At 39.1% G+C, this 17572-nt stretch overlaps 1 protein-coding gene across 1 annotated transcript in view; it reads left to right on the top strand.

Annotated features, from left to right (window-relative positions):
* The window catches only part of FMN2 (formin 2), a 343222-nt gene that overhangs the window by 288171 nt on the left and 37479 nt on the right, over positions 1-17572 (top strand). The window lies entirely within an intron of this gene.

Here is a 17572-nt window from a genome sequence, read left to right as displayed (position 1 = left end):
TGAGGTTTCCTTTGTATGTCACTTGTTACCTTTCTCTAGCAGCTTTTAGGATTCTCTCTTTATCTTTAATTTTGGGCATGTTAATTACAATGTGTTTTGGTGTGGGCCTCTTTAGGTTCATCTTCTTTGGTGCTCTGTTTCCTGTACCTGGATGTCCGTTTCCTCCCTTAGGTTTGAAAACTTTTCAGCTGTTATTTCTTCAAATAGATTCTCTGCCCCTTTGTCTCTTCCTTCTCCTTCTGGGACACCTATAATGTGACTGTTAGTGTGCTTGGTGTTGTCCCAGAGTTCCCTTAGACTGTTCTCATTCTTTTCAATTCTTTTTTCTTTTATCTGTTCAGCTTGGGTGATTTCCTCTAGTCTTTCATCCAGCTTACTGATCTGTTATTTTGTAACATCTGCTCTGCTGTTGAGACCTCTAGTGAATTTTTTCATTTCCAGTATTGTATTCTTCATTTCTGATAGGTTCTTTTTTATATTTTCCAATTTTTTGTTGTGTTCTCACTGAGTTCATCCATTCTTCTCCCAAGATCAATGAGCATCCTTATGACTTTTCGTTTGAACTCTTTGTCAGGTAGATTGTTTATTTTTGTTTCATTTAGTTTTTCTGGGGTTTGGTCCTGTTCTCTTGTTTAGAACATATTCCTTTCTCTTCTCATTTTGCCTCTTTTTCTGTGCTTATATCTATGTATTAGGTGGGTCAGGTACCCTTCCTGATCTTAGAGAGTTGGCTTTATGTGTAAGAGATGCCTTATGAGGCCCAGCAGCGTGCTTCCCTCTCATCACCAGTTCCAAATGTCCCAGGGGTGTCCGCTGTGTGGTTTACATCTGTCCTTCTATTGTGGCAAGGTTGTTCTTGCTACAGGTGCCCAGGGAGGCTAGGATGTCCCCCTGGCCAGCTGGTTATAATGCTCAGCTGCATGTGGCTGTTGTGGACCCTTCAGTCACTTTTTTGGGTTTGAGGAGATGCAACACAATTAGCTGCAAGGTCTAATAGCATATTCCTGTTGTATTTTTTTTTTTCTCTTAACTGGGTAGTCTCCCAGTCTGGCTGACTGCTGAGCTCACAGGGTTTACAATTGCTGTAGGCCTCCGATCTGCAAGGCTGTTGTCAGCTTTCTCAGGATTGCAGCTGAGTGGAGGTGGCCTCAGGCACAGGAGCACCCAGTTGTTTCAGGCTTTGGAAGGTGCAACCAATCTCCTATGTGGCTGTTTTAGAAGCACAGGTCTTTTGCTGCTGACAAGCCCCATGGTCCATAGGTCCACACATACCATCAACACAGTCCTGGCCCATGCACACATCCTAGCCCCCTGAAGCAGACCCAGTTGACCCCTGCAGAGGCCCCACACACTCCACCATCACCCCACACACACTATCCGCTCCTCACATACACCCTGCCCCTTACAGGTGGACCCACTCACCTGCCTCCACAGGATCCAGGCACCTAGTCTCTGCAGGCCAACACGTTGCCTGAGGGCTTGCTGTTGGATGGGACCAGTCTCTAGGTTGGTCTGCCTGCCCTGGCTGAGCTGGATTAAATCGGTGGTCTAGTGGGCAGAGCAGACCCTGGGCTAACAGGCCGTGGGAAGTACTCCAATAGCGTCTGTTAGCATCTGTGTCAACACGCCTGTACTAGGTCACAATAATGGCTGCCACCAATGTCTCAGTCCCTGGAGAAGTCTCACCTCTCACCAAGATGCGCCCAGAACCTATCAGGTGAGTCTCTTTTCAAGAAAGGGCTGTGCATCTTTCTTTCTGGTGATTTTAGGTTGCTTTCTGAAACAGGTGAATTTGTGGGTAGGCCCTTTAAGAGCTGGCTATTTTCTGTATATGACTGATACCTTTTCTAGGAAGATTCCCCATTGTAGTTAATAGGCAGCAAAGCCAAATATTATGAGACTTGTCTCTCTTGTGCTGAGTCCACAACCACTTATAATAGTAACTACCCTGCTCAGGTTCCCCGCTCCTCTGGGGAAGGCTGCATACCTTAAGATTGCTCCCTGCTGGCCGTGAAGCTCTGCAGCTCACAAAGGTGGCTTTTTTCTCTCCAGAAGGAGTTTCTGCCTTTTCTGCCTCAGTCAGGACTGTTCCTTGTTACAAGGGTTCTTTTTATCCAGTTTTCAGTTCTCTCTCAGGGGTAATTGTTCCAAGAATACTTGTAACTTGGTTGTGTTCATAGGAGGAGGAGAATTCAGAGTCTGCCTACGCTGCCATCTTGACACCAACTCCTTGATCTTTTAAAGATGTAGATATTTTGGTTTCTTGATTACCCCTCCCACCCTTTTTTTCCTGGTTGGTTGGTTTGCTTTCTGTTTCACACATTTCTGCTCTTTAATTATCCCTTCTTTGTACAATCTGTGTATTTTTTCTGGCTTTGTCAGTTGCACTCAATAATGCATTTATTGTAAATTTTCCTTGTTTTTAAACCAAGCTATAACTTTGCTTTTAAATTATACTTTAACTACATCTCACTGGTTTTGAAATGTAAAATATGTTTGATCACTGTTCAGTTGTAGCTTGTTCTTTCCTCTGCAAGCAATGAGTTATTTGTGTGTATATTAATTGTGTTTGTTTCAGATGTGTGGGTTTCATTTGTTTGTTTTGTTTGCAGTCATTTTCCTATTAATTTCCAGTTCATTGCCTTGTGGTCAAACCTAGTCTGTAGGATGCTGACCCTTTAAAATCCATTGAGATTTCCTTCATGATCTAGTATGGAGTCAGTTTTAATAAATATTCACATTTCTTTGAAAAGAATCCATTTGTTATGTGTGATTCTATAATTCGTCCATTCTTAGATGCACATTTTTTCACATTTTAATCTCTCTCAAACTGTGATACATCTTACAGTGGACTGCATCTTATGGTTGATGTGGGCCTGATTCCAGGTCAGCTTCTTCCAGATGGGTTTGAATTTGTTTTCACCAACCAACTGAGCATGCAGTCAACCCAAAATCGCGTGAAATTAAATTCTTGGATTTTGCTTGAGGGTTTTTTGTCTGCTTGTTTGCTTTTGTATGAGACCTGGTAGTGTGAATTCACATGGAAAACCTGATGTTTTCTGTCTGGCTTAGGATTCAGATTTTTAAGGCAAGTTTTTGGTTTTATCTGTCTGCCTAGTGCTGGAGTTGAGACAAGTAAGTTTCCTTACTGTCCCTTTCTGCACAGAGATTTGTTTCTCTTTCTCTTTTACATGAGTCCTAAAGTATCTCAATTTATGATGTGTGAGGGAAGGGACAGGTGGGCAGAAAGGGACTCTTACTATTAAGACTCTTCATATTGGGCTATTTTTCTTTATTAGTGGTACATAAAATAATGTGCCTTTTTAAAAATTCCGTGTCATGTTAAATTAATGAAATATAACATTTTTAAAATAAAATTTATTAATAATTTATTAAATCTACATCATTCTTGATCTGTAGAAACCTGCATTATAACCTCCCACTATAATTGTGTAATTTTCAGTTTTATCTTTTAATTCTGTAATGTTTTTAAGCTATATATATTTTGAAACTATATGGTTTTTATCATCTTGGCAGAATGTTTCTTCTATGCAGCGTCCTTCTTTATTGCTACTAATGTCCTTTGCCTTACATTCTTTTTTGCTGGATGTTAATATTTCTTCACCAGCTTTCTTGTAATATTTCCCTGGTATAGATTTTTCCATCTTTATTTTTATTTTTCTGTGTTATTTTTTGTTTAGACATTTCTTTTGTAAACAGCTTTTATCTGAAGTTTTATTTTAATATCCATTCTGAAAGACTTTCTTTAACAGTTAAATTCTTTAGTACTGATTATGATTTTTTGTATATAATTTGATTTATTACTACCAACTTAGTATATGCTTGTTTTTTTTGTTTTTCCTTTACCTTGTTTTCCTGCTTTCCTGTCTCTTACTAGATGGAAGACTTTTCTTTATTCCCTCTTTTAACCCTATGCTGGATTAGAATTTGTAGATTTTATTTTTAGTTTTTTCATGGTTACCCTTAAAAAATAAGTTTTCTAACAGAGACTAAAGTTACTAATTATTTTATTTATACTCCAAGATAAGTCAAGGAATAGTTTGTCCTGATTTTCTTGTTGTTATCTCAAGTTAAAAACTTGTTTTTAAGCACAAAAATCAATGATCATTTAAGAATTAACATTTTATTAAATAACTGTTTAATGAATTAACTATATTCATTAAACTATGTTTAATGAATTTCTCTCCTTACCACTGTTTCTACAACCTTCTTCCTTCTTTTTGAAGAACATTCTTTAGTAGTTCTTTCAGAGAGGGTCTTATTAGGACTTCCTCTTTGACCCAGGAGTTATATAGAAGTGTTTTTCAATTTTCACATGTAAGAAATTTTCAAAGTTGTCCTTTTTTCTGCCTTACTTACATGAAGATTACGTAGAAGAAGAATGTCTGCATGAGAGTAATTCTTTGTGTTTTTTAAGATTTGCTTTTATGATCTAGAAGGTGATCAATGTGTGTTGTTTACACCAGCTGGTCTTGAACTCAGTGTTCCAGTATTAGGCACAGTGTTCTATATTTGCTTGTTGTTTTAAATATAAGGATATATCAGCTCTTTTTGGTTAGTGTTTATTTGTTATGGCACTTTCACAATTTTATTTTCAACCATTCTGTATCCTTATGGGCAAAGAACCCAATTTAGGGATTATTCCTACTGCCCTGGTACAGTCATCCCAATTGTGCACGCAGGGAGAGCGAGTGATTGAACTATGTACTTCAGTCAGGATTCCACTATTTCCTGACCCTGTAAGCCCCAACACTGGAGGAGGTGGCCATGATGAAGCTGTGGGTGTCTGCTCGGACCTCGTGTCCCATAGTCCTCAAAATGTCTGGATGTTTCTCTTTGTCCAGTGAACAGTCAGCTGAGTAATGGCTGCAGGTTCCTTTGGGGGAAGGACTGAGAGAATCATTGTGGTTGCCACAGTGTTTCAGGTCCTTCCTCACAGGGACCCAACTACCCCTTTGGTCAGTGAATTCTGCTTCTGAAATTGGCTTGATTCCAGGCACTGAGCAAGGGATCTTGACTTTTTATTGGAGCAACTAGCCTTATCCTCCTTTTCCTCTCTTCTTGCCCTTTTCTTTGGTGGTGGATGTTAAGCACCGCCCTTGTTTTGCCCCTAAGGATGCCATGAACTATTAACCATCTCCACACTCCCTGCAGTTCAAGCCCCCTTGGCTGCCCCTTGCCTTGTCAGTTACTGTGGTCCCCAGGCTTCTGGGCCTTGAGCTTCACCACTTGGCCCCTGTTACTTCAGGGCCCCATTATCCCCATAGATTTTAATGAGCTCAGCTGTGCCCTCCTCTCCTACTGTCTTCCCTGGCCTACAGAAGAGAGACCTAACTGAACTGTTCAGCAATGTCAGTGCCTTCGCTACTAGTGTATTCTTGGTTGCCTTGGTGAATGGTGGGCCTGCTGGGACCTCCCATGGAATGATGCTTTGCTTGGTTTTCTGGATTCATGCATCAACATGGGCATGCCCACTGCTCTCAGCCTTTTTGTTGTTTCCTCTTCCTTTGCCAGGACAGCTCAGGCACGTCTACTTTTTTCTGTATTGGCCATCACTTACTCTAGGCCTGTAAGAGACACTCCCTGACTCCTTGCATTACATGAGCACTAATTCTTACACTCTTTGGGTGTATACTCTCTTTTTTCTCTTATCAGGTCTAGCACTTCCCTAGCTGGGTTATGCTGCTATGTCACCTTAATTATTCTCCCAGCAGCCAAGAGAGGAGCTAGGGCAGCTTCTGAGCGGGCCATTTGTTGCTTTCTGAAATGTCTTCTAGCACAAGGGAAGTGCTAGCTCTTACTAGAGAAGAGTGAGCTACCTCTACAAACTCTTGAGAGTTTCAGGGCTCTTTAGGGATGACCATCAGATGTCTCCATCCCTTGTTTCAGGATCCCAGGGTTTCCCAGCCAGAGCTGTCTTTAGCTTAGCAGACCTGCTTTGGCTGAGCATTTAAATGTCTCTGGAGTTCTGCAGCTCTAACTATTGGATCTGCTTTTTTTGCTCACCTGTTTCTGTCATTTCGCTGCAGGAGATAGCTTTCCAAGCTACCAAGGATGCCATCTAGCAGTCTTCAACTGCTTATTCATGCCCTGGGTCTCTCATTATTCTTCTGCAGAGTGTCAGTCTGACTTAGCAATAGTCAGCCAACTCGACTATGTGACATTGTTCTCACCATATTTTCGATAGTCTGAATCATCACACCTGTGAGAACATTTCCACACAGGACGTTTTCTTAGGCTAACTCTGATGATATTTTTAGCAGTTCATGGCCTCCATTGTGCCAGAGTCTGTTCATATACCACTCACGACAGTGGGATGGTGAGTGAATCGTTCCCAGGACCCCATCCTGTTTTGTCAGGCTCCTCGTGGCCCTACTTAGTTATTTCAGGTTCTTCAAGAAGCAGATGCCAGGACTGAGTTTATTGGGGAAAAATGGGAAGAGAGCCAGAGGAAGCTGGGACAGCTCTTAGACCTGGTTGCAGGTCCAACCCCCATGGGTGAGAGGGAAGGAAGGAAGCCTGGGTAGGAAAAGTGTTAGACAGCAGTGCAATTGCAAGAAAGTTTTGGCAAAGCCGATGGGAAGTCCTTGAGCCAAGTTGCCCTTTAGAGGAATCTTGTGTCTCCTAGGCTAGTACCTGCATCAGTATCCCTGCTGTGCTCACTCGCTAGCTGGGAGCAACCCTGGGCCTCTGTACAAGTGAAATGATTGACTTCAGAGCACGGCAGCTGAGGCCCTGGTCATTTTCATTTTCTGCCTTTGGAAGTCTGCGAGATCTGAAAGATGCAAAGTCATGGCTGCCGTAGAAATGATACATTTTATTTCTCTTATTTTTAATACTTTTAAATTAACAAATATTAATTTATTTAATCTCTTTGCCCCTTTCCAAAATAATATAATACCTTCAAATTATTTAACTTTTCTCACCAGTATCCCACAAGTTGTTGATCAGTATTTTAGGTCTGTGTGTGTATGTGTGTGTGTATGTGTGCGCGCCTGTGTGTGTATATATATGTGTGTGTGAAAGATGTGATGTCTATGTTTAGGTTCTTTTTTGTTTGTTTTTTGCATATAGACGTCCAGTTGTTCCAGCAGCATTTGTTGAAAAGACTGTCCTTTCTCCATTGAGTAGCCTGTGTCCCTTTGTCAAAAAACAGTCAACTATATTTGTGTGTGTCTACTTCTGGGCAGTCTGTTCTGTTGTATTGATGTAGGTGTCTACTCTTTCGCCGATACCATGCTGTCCTGATTACTGTAGGTCTGTAATAAGTCTTAAAATTGGGTAGTGTGAGATCTTCAACTTTGTTTTTCTTCTTCAGTGCTGTGATGTGTATTCCAGGTCTTTTGCCTTTCCGTATAAACTTTAGACTCAGTTTGTCAATATCCACAAAATAACTGGTTAGGATTTCTGTTGGGATTATGTGAATAAGATCAAGTTGAAAAGAACTGGCATCTTTACAGTGTTGACTCTTCCTACCCATGTGCATGGAATCTCTCTCCATTTATTTAGATCTTTGATTTTTTTCATCAGAGTTTATCATTTCCCTCAAATAGATCTTATGTGTATAGTTAGATTTATACGTTAGTATTCCATATTTTTTGTACTACAGTAAATCATATATATTTTTTATTTCACAGTTTAATTGTTCAATGCTGGTATGTAGGAAACCAATTGAGTTTTGTATATTGACCTGTATCCTTCAACCTTGCTATACTTGTTTATTAGTTCCAGGAGTTGTTTTGTAGATTCTTTGGCATTTTTCTACATAGACATATTCATTTGAAAATAAAGACAGTTTTGTGTCTTCCTTCCCTATCTGTATACCTCTTATTTCCTTTTCTTGTCTTATTGCATTAGCTAGAACTTTCAGTATGATATTAAATAGGAGTGATGGAGAGGACACCCCCGCTGCCTTATCAATCTTAGGAAGAAAGAATTCAGTCTCTTACCATTAAGTGTGATGTTAGCTGTAGGGTTTTTGTAGGTTCTTTATCAAGTCAAGGAAGTTCTCTATTCCTAGTGTGCTGAGAGTTTGTGTCATTGTCTTAGGTTTTGTCAACTGCATTTCCCTGCATCAATTGATATCATCATACGATATTTTTCTTTAGCATGTTGATGTGATAGATTTCTTGTTTTCTTTGAATATTGAACCTATCTTGTGTAATTGGAATAAACTTCATGGTGTATAATTCTTTCTATTCATGTCAAATTCTATTTGCTAATATTTTTTCGAGTGTTTTTTCATCTATGTTCAAAAGAGATGATATCCTGTACTTTTTCTTGCAATGTCTTTATCTTGTTTTGGTATTAGACTAATGTTGGCCTATAGAATGAGTTAGAAACTGTTTTTTCTGCTTCTATTTTCTGGAAGAGATTGTAGAGAATTGGTGTCATTTCTTCTATGTGGGTTTGGTAGAATTCATCAGAGGAAGCACCTAGGCCAGGAGGTTTCTTTTTTGGAAGGTTTTTAATTATTAATTTAATTTCTTTAATAGCTGTCGGTGTCTTCAGAGTATGTGTTTCTCCTGTGAAAGTTTTGGTAGTTTGTGTCTTTCAAAGAATTGATCCATTTTACAAAAGTCATCAAATTTGCAGACATAGCATTATTAATGATAGTTCTTTAAATGTCCATGGGGGATTAGTAGTGATAACCCTCTTTTCACTTTTCTATATTACTAATTTGTGTTTTTTCTCTTTTTTCCTTAGTTAGCCTGGCTAGACTTTTATCGATCTTTTCAAAAAACCAGTGTTTGGTTTTGCTGATTTTCTGCATTATTTTCTTGTCTTCAATTTCATTTATTCTGCTCTAATTTTTATTATTAGTTTTTGTCTGCTTGCTTGAGGCTTTAATTGCACTTTTTCCTCTATTTCTCCAAGATGGAATCCTATCATATTGATCTTAAAACTTTCTTCTTTTCTAATATGAACATTTTATGCTATAAATGTTCATCTAAGTTGTGCTTTAACTGAGTCCCATGAATTTTGATATGTTGTATTTTCATTTCAAAACATTTTCTAAGTTCCTTTGAGACATTCTCTTTGACCTATGTATTATTTAGAAATGATTTGGAAAGTTCCCTGTTAATCATTCTGTTGTTGATTTCTAGTTTAATTCCGCTGTGGTCAGACATCCTACTTTGTATGTGTGATTTCAATTCCTTTCCCTCTTTCCCATACCCCCACATAATTATGAGACAACACGGGACTTCATAGAAATTAAAATGATGTCAACATGTCAGTCTCCTCGGGGACAGCAGGCCAGCACCAGAGTGGGTTAACCACCCATACCCGTTCCTCCTACTCATCTCTGCAATTTACCTCGTTTCTCCAGAAGAAAGTCTGCAGTGGCTCCTGCCAAGAGAATTCCTCTCACTTTCATGATACCAATGTTAATTTCACAGCTTTGACAGATCTACTGTGATTGTGTAAGATGTTACTAGTAGCAGAAGCTGAGTGAAGGCTATATGGGAACTCTCTATATTATCTTTTCAACTTTTCTATAAATCTAACGTTAATCTGAAGTAAGTGAACCAAAGCTCTCATAATGGAGAGTTTCATGAAGGGGAAATGGAAATAATACATCTAATTCCATTTGCATAGGTTTAATGTAAAGGCATAAAAGAAAACCTCTGTTAATGATTTCTTATTTCTAAGTTTAAGCAAGCAGGACAGTAATGGTTCTGTTATTTATGGATATGAGGATAAAAATTGCTAAAATTCATAGGTTAGGTCAGGAACCTCTAAAAGAAAAATCATGGAAGGGGGGAGTCTTTGAAACCTGCTTTCAAAATGAGTGAGGACACAGAAGCATTGAATTATAAAGCAACTATTCATAAATAATGGTGTCTTTCAATGAATCTGCATGGCTGAGAGAAATATTTTTGAATGGAGAGATCTATATGTGCTTTTAGGATCAGGAGGAAAATCCAGTGATAAGAGATTTTAGATGCTGGAAACAGGAGACAATGGATTTGATACTTTCCTAAAGGAAGTAGTTGTAGATAGGATAAGACAGTGAAGAACTTAGTCTTGATTTAGAGATGATGAAGATTGTTTTCCCTTGGAGATGAAGGTGCAATGATGGAGTGATAGAGGAAAAAATTTTTAGAGTGGTGAAAAATTATGTAAATTAGTTAAATGAGATTTTATGAAAGATAGAGTTCAGGGCATTGAAAGAATGGAGGGCAATTTAGAAACAAATCTGGAGCATATATAAGCTACAGGAGGTGGAGAAAAAAAAATTCCCACAGCATTGTTAACCATAGTTGCTATCTGGTCCTAGTTTTCAAGATCGGCATGAGTCTCAACTCCCATTGTCTCCTGAGGGCCAGTCAGTGCCTGGAAATGTCTCACTTGGTTTTTTAAGCTTCTCTTCCATGTTGTGTGTGAGCTGATATTTGTTCTTATGTTGAGTTACCTTTTTTCTAAGAGCAGTTGGCTGTTTTGAGATCACGATTACCCTGAAGGTGGAAACACCACAGTTCTTCATTTTAAGAGAAAGGAAATACCAGTTTGTCCTCTTACCACTCAGAATTCCTCTGATTTTCCATTGCCTCGAGCAAAATGGTTGGCATGAGAGTATTCTTTTTGCTCTTTAGAAGACATGGAAGACCCCTCAAAGGCCTTTTAATAATGAGCGAAGGGGATTTATTCTTCCTTATTGGAGTAATAAAATTTGTTACACTTCGTGTCAGTTCCTTTGGGGGGTGGGAGAAGGAGGTGGAAGTGAAGACGATGATTTAAGGTTCCAAAAATTGCACTTAGTTGTGGAAGGCTTTAACTGAAAATAGATCTTTCTCTTGAGAGTTTAGTTTGCTCTGAAGAATAATATTACAAAATCCAACATTGCACAATAAAAACGGCAAAAGCAAGCGAAGATTTATGATGATGATCCTTGGCAGTTCATTTAAACTGGTATGCTCTCTTGGCCTCACATTTAATCTGAAATGCTTTATGTTCTTGGTTCTGCCTATAGGAGCTAAATTAAGTTATACATGTGCAATTTTTATTCTGTGTATAAAGTCTCATCTAGTACCTGACTATATTGCTGTACTCCAGAAGGATGATGATATTGAGAGAGGAAAGGAGGGACGGTCACAGAGGAAACAGAGGAAGGCACCCAGGCCCACTTAGATGGGGCCAGGACTAAATTGCTGCCTTCCTGAAAGGCCCCTCCGATCATAGAGTGTGTCTAAGAAACGACCTTATCAGACCCTTCACTTCCACCCACCAGGACAGACAGCAGTGTCTCAAAATAGCCTGAACTGCCACGTTGGCAGCTGAGCCAGGGAGGGAGGACTTCAGTCCCAAGGCTTGTTGGCATTAGCATTAGAGAGAGGGGGGATTAATAAATGACCTGTTGCTGTCTGCACAGAGCTTGGAGACACAACAGAACATAAGAACAACAACTCAGATCTGAGTTGTGGTATTAGCTTTACTGATAACTGCAGCTTTATTTGTGGTAGGAGGAAGAGGGAAGTTGAATTAAATGGATTTACTTCTTTCAGCAGACCTCTTTGCTTAGCTCTTGACTGTGATGTGTCTGTTAACTAGGTGCCAGAAGCTGCGTGTGTTCATGTACGTGAAACTTATGTCATGGAATATGAAACAGTCGTATGAAATAGTCAAAAATAAAGGATGTCATTCTGTCTTGTTCCTCCCTTATATGATGCCAGGGTAAAAGGATATGTTTTTCTTTCTACATAAATGAAGTGAGAGGAATTCTCTTGGCAGGAGTTAACTGCAAACTTTCTTCTGAGCCAAGTGAGATAAGCTGCGTAGATGAGCAGGGAGGAACGGGCACTGGTGGTCACCCGACTCTGGGGCTGGCCTGCTGTCCCCTGGGAGACTGACAGTGACGTCAGTTTTAATGTATATAAAGTCCTGAGTTGTCTCATCTTATGTAGGGGTATGGGAAAGAGGGAAAGGAATTGCTCTCCTTGACTTTTCTGTGAGGAATGAGGGCCGGTTCTTTCCCCACCCTGTGAACACACTGAAGAACAAGGAGGAACCTTTCCTGCCACCGCCACCAGTGACAATAGAACCATCACTTACAGACCTTACTGTGCCTGGCAACTCCTCGAAGCACAGAGTCAGTCTCATTTAACCCTCACAAGGTTCTGATTAGGGAGGAAACATTATCATTCTCATTTAACAAATGAAGTGACAAAGCTTAGAGAAGTTGTCAACAGAGGTCCACTCTGGGTGGAGCCGGAACGAAATCCTGGTCCTGCAGATTCAAAGCCCATGTTTTTTAACCTCAGGCTGTAAAAGGCCTAACGAATTTCTTCCACAACTAAGTTCCTACAGATCAGAATTTTTTTTTTCCCAGTGTCTCGGCCAGTTGTTCAGCAGAAACTATTGTCTAAGCAATATTTATTCAGTGACTTCTGTGTGCCAGACACTGTTCAGGTGCCGGGATAAGGCAGTGAACATAAAAGATAAAAACCCCTCGTGGAGCATAAATTCTTGTGGAGGAAGGCCAACAGTAAACAAGTAGACAGAATATTTCATGTTTCTGATGGCAGGGAGTGCTGTGGAGAAAAATAAAGCAGGAATATTAGGAGAGTCCAGTGTCGCAAGTTTTCTTTGGCTTTTCACGGGAGATCTCAATGAGGAAGCACTGTTTGAGCAAAGATCTGAAACATGTGAAGGGGCAGCCATGTGACTGCCTCGGTGAAGAACATTCCAGGTAGATGAAGAACAAGTGAGGAATCAGAATGTCATGCCCTGTGAGGCCAGATTGACGGGAGCAGGAAGCCAGGGGATAAAGCTGATGTGGTGTTATTACTCCTGTTGGAGTGGAAAGTCTCTTTGACATCAGTCAATAAAAAGTAAAGTAAAAACACTGATGACTCTGAATATCAGCCCATCTTTACGTTTCTCCAAAGAAGACATACAGATGGCCAACAGGCACATGAAAAGATGCTCATCATCACTAATTATCAGGGAAATGCACATCAAAACTACAATGAGGTATCACCTCACGCTCTTCAGAATGGCTATAATTAAGAAGACAAGAAATAACAAGTGTTGGAGAGGGTGCAGGGAAAAAGGAGCCCTCATACACTGCTGGTAGGAATGCAAACTGGTGCAGCCACTATGGAAAACAGTATGGAGATTCCTCAAAAAATAAAGAATATGATCCACTATTCCACTATTGGGTATTTATCCAAAGAAAATGAAATCACTAATTCAAAAAGCTATGTGCACCCCTATGTTCATTGTAGCACTGTTCATAATAGCCAAGACTTGGGAGCAACCCAAGTTCCTGTTAACGGATGAATGCATAAAGAAGATGTGGTACATATACACAATGGAATACTACTCGGCCATAAAAAAGGATGAAACCTTGCCATTTGCAGCAACATGAGTGGACCTTGAGGGTATTATGCTAAGTGAAATAAGTCAGACAGAGAAAGCCAAATACCATACAATTTCACTCATATGTGGAAGATAAACACATAGATAAGGAGAACAGATTGGGAGTTAATCACCCCTTTTGTGATGCTTTTGTATCGGATGCATCTGGGATCATTTCTGGAGCGCTCTGCCAAACATCAAATAGTCCTCTCTTGGATTGTTTTAGATACACTTTCAGGTTGAAGAATAAATATCTGAACATTATCTCGGAAGCGTTTACTCTTTTTGAAACATGTATTTGATAGCAGAGCAGCTGCTCAGAGGTTGATCCAAGTCCGGAGCCCCAGGGAGTGTCTGGCAGCTGTAAGCACGAGGCCAACAGGCAGCTGCTGTGTTCAGTACCTTGACTCTTGCGTTTGTAACCCAGTCGAAATGTCCTTCAAGGAAGTACTTGAATAGAGATTGCGTTTTTCTTTCTTATCTTTGGTCTGCCATTCGTGGTGCCTGGCACATAGTTCCTGCCTGCTCACTGAGGAATTCAATGAAAGCAGGAGTGCCGTTTCTAGGACTCCATTAGAGTAGGCGCTGCCACAATTGTGGAGCTTAAATTCAAGGTTTTATATAGTGCCCGGCCAAGGGTGAATCCTGGGCATAGATGGGAAATAAATGATAGTAATAACAGACAATGTAATATTTTTTAAATATTTCATTTACAGAGAACATGCTTCTCCATATAGGTCATAACTTGTGGCAAGTAAAAGCTATTTTAGGATAATTAGTAGCACCTCTTTTGGTTGTAATAAAAACCAAGTTTTGAGTCATTCTTTATGTGCACAGTTCCCAGACAGAGAACTGCCTTAAAAACAGATGAGACGGTTAAAAGAATATAATTCTCATTTTGTGGTGTGGCCCCTTTTCAAATAAGGAAATCAAAGCTGTCTATTTTTATTATCTGTGGAACACAACTCATAGGCAAAAACAATATCCAGTAGAAGTCTTTCAAGCAATGTTCTAGCCTTTTAAAAATATTTCTAGAATGCCATTTTAAAAAGATGCTTATAGCTATTACTTCTTTGTACTAACCTTCTGTGTACATTTGTAATTTAAAAATATTGTTTATTATAAAACCTTAAGGGCCAGCCCGGTGGCACAGTTGCACGTTCCACTTCGGTGGCCTGGGGTTCGCGGTTTGGATCCTGGGTGCGGACATGGCACCACTTGTCAAGCCATGCTGTGGTAGGTGTCCCACATATAAAGTAGAGGAAGATGGGCACGGATGTTAGCTCAGGGCCAGTCTTCCTCAGCAAAAAGAGGAGGATTGGCAGCAGTTAGCTCAGGGCTAATGTTCCTCAAAAACAAACAAACAAAAAAACCCTTACAACATGCCAAAGATAAACAGGATATACAATGATCCACCATGTACCCATCACCCAACTTCAATAATTATCAATTTGGTTGATTTATACCCCTGCCCATGTGCCCCCCTCCCATATTTTTTGTGAAGCAAATCTTCAACAGATGTAATTCTCTCCATGCATATTTTAGTATGTATCTCTAAAAGATTCCCTTTTAAAAAAAAATAACCACAATCAATTTCACTCCTAAAAATAATAATACTTAATGTCACCAAATACCCAGTCTCTGTTCAAAAGTCTGGTTAGTTCAGAGCCAGCCCTAAAGGCCTCATGGCTGGTGGCCGGCACTCTCACTGCTTCAGCAGCCCAGGTTCAGTTCCTGGTCGTGGAACCACGCTGCTGGTCTGTCAGTAGCCATGCTGTGGCAGCGTCTCACACAGAAGAACTAGAAGGACTTACAGCTAGGATATACACCCATGCACTGGGGCTTTGGGGAAAAAAAAGTCCAGTTAGTTCATATATGTTCTAAATGTTTTTATTTTGTTACAGTTTGTTCAAAGCAGGATATAAAGAAATTCCAACCAGTGTAAGTAGATAATATCTCTTAAATCTTTATCATAGGTTCCCTTCCAGCACTTTTTTCCCTTGAAATTTCTTTATTGAAGAAACTAGATCATTTGTCCTCATCTTAATCAGTTCTGGCTGTTATAGCAAAATACTATGTACTAGGTGGCTTCTACAATGAACATTGATTTCTCACACTTCTGGAGGCTGGGAGGTCCAAGATCAAGGTGCCAGCAGATCTGGTGTCTGGTGAGGGCCCTCTTCCTGGCTTACAGACAGTTGCCACCTTCTTGTGTCCTCACATGGCCGAGAGTGGGAGGTGGGGCTCTGCTTTCTTTCTCTTTTTATCAGAGCACTAATCCTATCACGAGGGCTCCACCCTCATGATCTCATTTAAACCTGATTACCTCCAAAAGGTCCTACCTCCAAATACCATTACGTTGAGGATTAGGGCTCTCACATATGAATGTTTTGGACACAGTCAGTCCATAGCAATCCTGTAGAGTTTCTCCAAGTCTAGATTTTTCTGATTCTATCCTGCCTGTGCAGGTTAACATGATCCTCTGTCTTGTATTTCTTGCAGATTGTTAATGAGCCCTAGATGCTTGATCAGTTTCAGGTTTGAATATTGGCACAAATACTCCATAGGTTGTGGCATGTTCTCCCAAGGGCTGGCTTGTACATCATGCTTGGTTATCTCTTTTTGTGATGTTACCAGGCTTTGACAATCAATATACAGATGCATTAATTTATAAGGAATTGTAAAATGGTGACATTTTTGTCATTTTTCTCAGTTAAGTGAAATACCTTTTTTTTAATAGGACAGTTTTTCCCTCATTTGGCATTTTAATAGTATGGTTTATATAGGAAATGCACGATTCTTTCCCTTAGTTTTCCAATATTCAAAATAATGAAGTGGTTCTCTGGTACCCTCCAGTGAACAAATCTTTTTTTTTTTTTTTAAAGCACTGTAATGAGCTCATTGAATTAAACATATCTTGATGTGTTTCAGGCCTTTGTGGTTATTATTCTTACTGATGTACAAAATGTTTTATCTTTAAGTTCACTTCTGAGTTTTTTGACATGACCTTTTTTGCTATCTTCTTGGATAAAACACTTCAGATTCCTTTTGTGCGTCTTTTTCCCCAGACCTAGATTGATCCATTTCTCCAAGCAGCACTGGGTTGGTCATTTAGAATGGTCTTTGGAAGTCGCAATCTGGGTTCTGGTGTATTTATTGCTATTGAATAAATATTGTGATTAGACTTTTCAGTGGACAGAGTTAGAATTAAAGTACACTGTTAGTTCATACCAGTACTTCAGTTCAAAGAGGTACTTAATGTTCAGGGCAGAGTTCTTAATTGTAGCCTTGACATTCTATGTCCTTTCCTATGTTGGGAATCCTGATTTGCCAATCCTTATGTCCATGTCTCTTCTGCCACCTTAATTTTCTGAAGCTCATTCTCTAGTAGCTTCTTCAGTAATTGGTCGTTAGAACAATATTCCTTGAATTCCTTTACACTGAAAATAATTTTCCTGTGCCCTTTTTACTTGAAAATCAGCTTGGTTGGATATAAAATATTTGGCTAACACTTTCTATGCTTAATATCTTAAATATGGTACTCTACTGTCTTCTGACATAGGATATTACTGTCTAAATGTATGATGATAGTAAGATTCTATCTTTTGTAAGGAACTTGGTTCATTTGCATGATAACCAAAGAATCTTTTTTCTTTTTTCCTTGTTATTTTTTTAAATACAGTCGTTTTACTAGAATATGTCTCAGTGTTGATTATTGGAATGCCCTTTTAATATGTAGTTTCAAATATTTTTATTTATTTGAATGTTCTTGAATTATATTTTTAAATATGTGTTCTGTCCTATTGCTTTGGTTGTCTTTTCTGGGGACTTTTATGAGACAGGTGTAGAAATTTCTTGTCTTCTATACTTGTAACTTTCTCTCAAATCTTTTTTTTCTTCATTTCTCTTTGATTTTTAAAATTTTCTTTCATTTTTATTATTTTTTATTATTTTTTTATTATTTATTATTTTATTATTGTTTCTATTTCTATTCAGACATTATGATTATGTGTTGTTCTTATTAACTCTTCTTTTACTTCTAGTTTAGTCCTCATGTGTGAAATATTTTAAATTTCACATTGTTTTGTCACCTCATTTGTGTTATTCTGATTCTGAATTAATGTTTTATTATAGCCCCTATCATTTTATTAATTTCTTTAGCATGTTTTAAAATATAGACATATCTCTC

Source organism: Equus quagga, chromosome 12 (assembly GCF_021613505.1).
Source record: "Equus quagga isolate Etosha38 chromosome 12, UCLA_HA_Equagga_1.0, whole genome shotgun sequence".
Lineage (NCBI taxonomy): Eukaryota > Metazoa > Chordata > Mammalia > Perissodactyla > Equidae > Equus > Equus quagga.
The sequence above is the reverse complement of the archived record's forward strand: the minus strand, read 5'-3'. Positions and strand labels throughout refer to the sequence as shown.